The following is a 6,604-nucleotide window of genomic DNA, read 5'->3' as shown; positions in this document are numbered from 1 at the left end:
CCAGTTCGTCTATGGTGTTGACGACCCCTCTCTCTTGCCAGAGCAACCAGGCAAGCCCCCCCCCCCTTGATCACCAGATATCGCCTACTTTTCTCTCTACTGCTTGCATTAGAGTAGTGTAGTATGTTACTGCTTTCCGTTAAACCTATTCTGATGCATAGCCTATCATTGTTGCTACAACTGTTGATACCTTACCTGCAATCCTAAATGCTTAGTATAGGATGCTAGATTATCATCAGTGGCCCTACATTCTTGTCAGTCTGCCATGCTATACTATCGGGCCGTGATCACGTCGGGTGTTGATCACGGGTAAATACTACATATATACATACTATATAGGTGGTGACTAAAGTCGGGTCGGCTCGTTGAGTACCCGCAAGTGATTCTGATGCGGGGGCTGAAGGGGCAGGTGGCCCCATCCAGGTAGTGGCAGGCCTGAGTTCCCGACGGCCCCCAACTGTTACTTTGAGGCGGAGCGACAGGGCAGGTTGAGACCACCTAGGAGAGAGGTGGGCCTTGCCCTGGTCGGCGTTCGCGGTTATTTCAAGATAACATGTTTAACGAGATCTTGGTATTTGATCTGAGTCTGGCCACTGGCCTATACGCACTAACCATCTACTCGGGGACAGTTATGGGCACTCGACGTCATGGTATCAGCCGAAGCCTTCATGACGTCAGCGATTAAGAGGCGCGCGCCGGATTGGACCATAAGCCTGCTCTTGTATTAAGGGGGCTAGTTCTGCTTCCGGCCGCGTTCGCAATGTGCAGGTGTGCAAAGGGCGATGGGCCCAAACCCCTGCGCCATAGGATTTAGACCGGCGTGCTGGCCTCTCTGTTGTGCCTAGGTAGGGCTGCGACATGTTGATCTTCCGAGGCCGGGCATGACCCAGAAAAGTGTGTCCGGACAAAGGGGATCGAGCGTGTTGGGAAATGTGGTGCACCCCTGCAGGGAAGTTAATCTATTCGAATAGCCGTGATCTTCGGTAACAGGATGACTTGGAGTTGTACCTTGACCTTATGACAACTAGAACCGGATACTTAATAAAACACACCCTTCCAAGTGCCAGATACAACCCGGTGATCGCTCTCTAACAGGGCGACGAGGAGAGGATCGCCGGGTAGGATTATGCTACACGATGCTACTTGGTGAACTTACTATCTACTCTCTTCTTCTGCTGCAAGATGGAGGTTACTAGAAGCGTAGTCTTCGAAAGGACTAGCTATCCCCCTCTTATTCCGGCATTCTGCAGTTCATTCCACATATGATACCCCTTTTCCATTTGATACCAATGCATACATATGTAGTGTAGCTTCTTGCTTGCGAGTACTTTGGATGAGTACTCACGGTTGCTTTGCTTCCTCTTTTCCCCCTTTCTATACCCGATTGCTGCGACCAGACGATGGAGTCCAGGAGCCAGACGCCACTGTCGATGACGACTACTACTACTCGGGAGGTGCCTACTACTACGTGCAGCCCGCTGACGATGACTAGGAGTAGTTTAGGACGGAGAGGGCATCCATCACGGAGGGCTTCTACATCAACACCATAGCCCTTCCGATGAAGTGTGAGTAGTTTACTTCAGACCTTCGGGTCCATAGCTAGTAGCTAGATGGCTTCTTCTCTCTTTTTGGATCTCAATACAATGTTCTCCCCCTCTCTCGTGGAGATCTATTCGATGTAATCTTCTTTTTGCGGTGTGTTTGTTGAGACCGATGAATTATGGGTTTATGATCCAACTTATCTATGAATAATATTTGAATCTTCTCTAAATTCTTTTATGTATGATTGAGTTATCTTTGCAAGTCTCTTCGAATTATCCGTTTGGTTTGGCCAGCTAGATTGGTAGTTCTTGCAATGGGAGAAGTGCTTAGCTTTGGGTTCAATCTTGCGGTGTCCTTACTCAGTGACAGAAAAAGTTGCAAGGCACGCATTGTATTGTTGCCATCGAGGATAACAAGATGGGGTATTTATCATATTGCATGAATTTATTCCTCTACATCATGTCATCTTGCTTAAGGCGTTACTCTGTTTTTAACTTAATACTCTAGATGCATACTGGATAGCGGTCGATGAGTGGAGTAATAGTAGTAGATGCAGGCAGGAGTCGGTCTACTTGTCACAGACGTGATGCCTATATACATGATCATACCTAGATAACCTCATAACTATGCTCAATTCTATCAATTGCTCAACAGTAATTTGTTCACCCACCGTAGAATATCTATGCTCTTGAGAGAAGCCACTAGTGAAACCTATGGCCCCCGGGTCTATTCTCATCATATCAATCTCCATTACTTTATTTTACTTGTTTTTCTTTTACTTTTTACTTTGCATCTTTATACCAAAAATACCAAAAATATTATCTCTATCAGATCTCACTCTCGTAAGTGACCGTGAAGGGATTGACAACCCCTAAGCGTTGGTTGCGAGTTGCTACCGTTTTGTGCAGGTACGAGGGACTTGCGCATGACCTCCTACTGGATTGATACCTTGGTTCTCAAAAACTGAGGGAAATACTTATGCTACTGTGCTGCATCACCCCCTCCTCTTTGGGGAAAACCAACGCTAGCTCGAGACGTAGCAGGCATGACCCAGAAAAGTGTGTCCGGACAAAGGGGATCGAGCGTGTTGGGAAATGTGGTGCACCCCTGCTGGGAAGTTAATCTATTCGAATAGCCATGATCTTCGGTAACAGGACGACTTGGAGTTGTACCTTGACCTTATGACAACTAGAACCGGATACTTAATAAAACACACACTTCCAAGTGCCAGATACAACCCGGTGATCGCGCTCTAACAGGGCGAGGAGGAGAGGATCGCCGGGTAGGATTATGCTACACGATGCTACTTGATGAACTTACTATCTACTCTCTTCTTCTGCTGCAAGATGGAGGTTACCAGAAGCGTAGTCTTCGAAAGGACTAGCTATCCCCCTCTTATGCCGGCATTCTGCAGTTCAGTCCACATATGATACCCCCTTTTCCATTTGATACCAATGCGTACATATGTAGTGTAGCTCCTTGCTTGTGAGTACTTTGGATGAGTACTCACGGTTGCTTTGCTTCCTCTTTTCCCCCTTTCTATACCCGATTGCTGCGACCAAACGATGGAGTCCAGGAGCCAGACGCCACTGTTGATGACGACTACTACTACTCGGGAGGTGCTTACTACTACGTGCAGCCCGCTGACGACGACCAGGAGTAGTTTAGGAGGATCCCAGGCAGGAGGCCTGCGCCTCTTTTGATCTGTATCCCAGTTTGTGCTAGCCTTCTTAAGGCAAACTTGTTTAACTTATGTCTGTACTCAGATATTGTTGCTTCCGCTGACTCGTCTATGATCGAGCTCTTGTATTCGAGCCCTCGAGGCCCCTGGCTTGTAATATGATGCTTGTATGACTTATTTTATTTGTAGAGTTGTGTTGTGATATCTTCCCGTGAGTCCCTGATCTTGATCGTACACGTTTGCGTGTATGATTAGTGTACGATCAAATCGGGGGCGTCACACTATGCTTGTAAGTGCATATTCTGATGCAGATTGGGCAGGGTGTGTTGATGATAGAAGATCTACATGTAAATTTGCCGTATTCCTGGGATCGAATCTTGTGTCATGGAGTGCAAGGAAACATGCTATAGTTTCAAGGTCAAGTACAGAAGCAGAATATAAAGCTCTTGCTTATGCTACAACTGAGATCATGTGGATTCAGACTTTGCTTTATGAACTGGGGATAAAAGCTCCGAGAGCTGCAAGGTTATGGTGTGATAATGTTGGTGCAACCTACCTTTCGGCAAATCCTGTATTCCATGCACGTACAAAGCATATAGAAGTTGATTTTCATTTTGTCAGAGAAAGGGTAGCTCAAAAGTTACTAGACATCAGATTCATTCCTACGGGGGATCAACTAGCTGATGGCTTCACTAAACCTCTCACAATGAGACGACTGGATGAATTCAAATACAATCTGAACTTGGACAAAGCTCCCTAGGTTTAGATTGAGGGAGGATGTTAGATAGATTGGTAGCTTAGTTTAAACTTTTGCAATCTCTTTCTATCTTTATTCCCTCTTCTGTATCGGTTTCCTTGTCTCACGATGTATCCTAACGATCGTCCGTAACTTGTACGCCACGGCAGGCTATCGCCCCAATCAATATAACCACCGCGGCCTGCTAGGGCAGGTAGATACGCTTCCATATTTTACAGCGTGGGCATACGCGGTCTCCACTCCCAGCGCTATATATGCCAAGCAACCCCACAATCCCAGTCCCTGTGTACAGCCCAGTCCTCGCGTCCGGACTGCTAGCTCTGCTGCTCACAACATAATTTGCAAGAATGTGCGACTTCGACTGTGGCGCCATCGACTGTGGCGACTGTGGCGACATCGACTGTGGTGACTGTGGCGACTGCTGTGATGAGTGCTTCGACTGTGGCGACATCGACTGCGGCTACTGCTGCGCCTGCTTCTCTGATGCCATCAGCGGCAAGGCACTCCTCCGCATCCTCTGTGGTCTCGTGATCTTCGCCGTCCTCGGCGCCGTGGTCACGCTGCTCGTCATCGCCCTCGTCCCCCGCCGCGTCGGCGTCAGCATGGAGAACGCGGCCCTCGCCCGCTTCGCCCTCGCCGACAAGAACGCCACGGCCACGGCACTCGCCTACGACATCTTCATCACCGTGGCCGTGCACAACGGCAACTGGTTGATGCCCGCCGAGCACACCGCGCCGTTCTACACGGAGCTGTTCTTCGACGGCGCCCGCTTCGCCCGCGTCAGGCTGGCGACCGCAGGGGCTGTGGTCCGACCGCGGCGCAGGGAAGTGTACCACGCCACGGCGGCGGCCGACAGCGCGAGCGTCGCGCTGGGGAGCGCAGCGGTGGCGGATTTCGCCCGGGAGAGCACGGCGGGCCTGTTCCAGCTGGAGCTCAGGGTTCTCGGGGAAGTCAGGTACCGGCCGCACCACAAGCTGCACAGGCTGGACGCGATCTGCCGGCTAGAGTTGGCTCAACGGCAACGTCGCCGGCGATGTTCAAGAAGGTAAAGTGCGATGTTCAGAAAGATCGTGGTGGCCGATGATTCTTTCCAGCAAGAAAAAAGGCTAGGGTCCGAGTGTGCTCAGGATCGAAGATTGTTCGAGTTCTCTGTTTCATCTCACTGGACGGTTTATGTTTCTAGCTGATCGAAGACTGGGGTCCGATCGAGTGTGCTGATAGTTTATGTTTCTAGTCGATGTAATTAATGTGGCTGTTCTAATACCCTGTGCTTGTTGCTAATTTGTGTTTTTAGTTTTGGGTTGTAGTGATCGAGTTGACGCAAAGACTTGTTAGAACAATCAGATGTGCTTGTCTTTTTCTTGTTAAAAGTGGAAAAATCTGATAGCTCATGTCTCTTTTCCTCCTTCAATTTTTAATTTTGGTGCATTAACTCAAACGCAAGTACTTATTTGGAATGGCCTTAGTTTCTTCTCTATAAAAGAATAACAAATGTATATTGAATAGGGCGTTTTGGAGTCTGAGCTCCATGCATGGATACCTTAACTTTGAAAAACAAAATATCAAAATTCAAGGTTTTTAGTTTCGAAATTCTGGAAACAAATATACACGTATAGAAGGATACAATGTATATGTATGTAATATCGCACCATGAAATACTTTGAATTACGAGCTGCATAAGAAACAAATTTAGGACTTCGAGGATGAACAATACAACATAGGTTGAAAAGCCACACCTAGCTTTGTTTCTTATAGAAAAAAGTCAATTTTACTACTCTGAATAAAGCGTGTGGTTCATTTTACTCTCTAATCTATTTTCTGCTTCTTCTAGCCCCCAAACAAACCCAAACAAGATAAAAACAACCCCCTGGCTGGTTTGTCTCCACCCGCTGCTGATGTGGCGCAAGTCAACGACGGATTTGACCTGGGTGGGGCCCATTTGTCAGGTGGGTCTGGGATAGAGCTGCTGCTACTGGAGCAACAAGAAGGCAGCACCTCCAGCTCCAGCAAGGACGCCGCCTGTAGTGTCAGCGGCGCCAGCTCCGCATCGCCGTCTCCATCCAGCGGAAGACACGACATGTCCAAGCATGATGGCGGAGACCAAAGCTCATGCATTGCTTGGACAGGGGCATGCTGAAGCACGTGGGGAAGGGCCGCGAGCTCGACTCCCATCCCAGCAGCAGGCACGGTGCGGCGGCCCGCTGACACCAGCGGAGCAGCCGAATCTAGCACCTTCCGATCTGGAACGAGCAGCAGAAGCGGAGCAGGGGAGTGGGGCGGAGGGACGCGGATCGCCACCGGAGCTGAGATCGACGCAGGGGGCACACCACCGGACTCGCGGGCTATGCCTACGGCCCAGGGCCGTCGGCATAGGTCCATTGCCGTCGGCATAGATCTATGCCTACGGCTGCCGTCGGCATATCCCCGTCGGCGTAGATCACGTCAGCGTAGATGTGTCAGACCGTCGGCGTAGTATAGCCGTCGGCATAGGAGCATATGCCGACGGCCGTGGGAGAGCCGTCGGCATAGTTTAGCCGTCGGCGTTGTTTTCCGTCTGACGGCAACGGACGGCGCCGTCAACAGCGCTGGCGATTCAGGGGACGACACGTGGCGCATGTATGCCG

This window comes from Triticum dicoccoides, chromosome 6A, assembly GCF_002162155.2.
Source record: "Triticum dicoccoides isolate Atlit2015 ecotype Zavitan chromosome 6A, WEW_v2.0, whole genome shotgun sequence".
In the NCBI taxonomy this organism is placed as follows: domain Eukaryota; kingdom Viridiplantae; phylum Streptophyta; class Magnoliopsida; order Poales; family Poaceae; genus Triticum; species Triticum dicoccoides.
The sequence above is the reverse complement of the archived record's forward strand: the minus strand, read 5'-3'. Positions refer to the sequence as shown.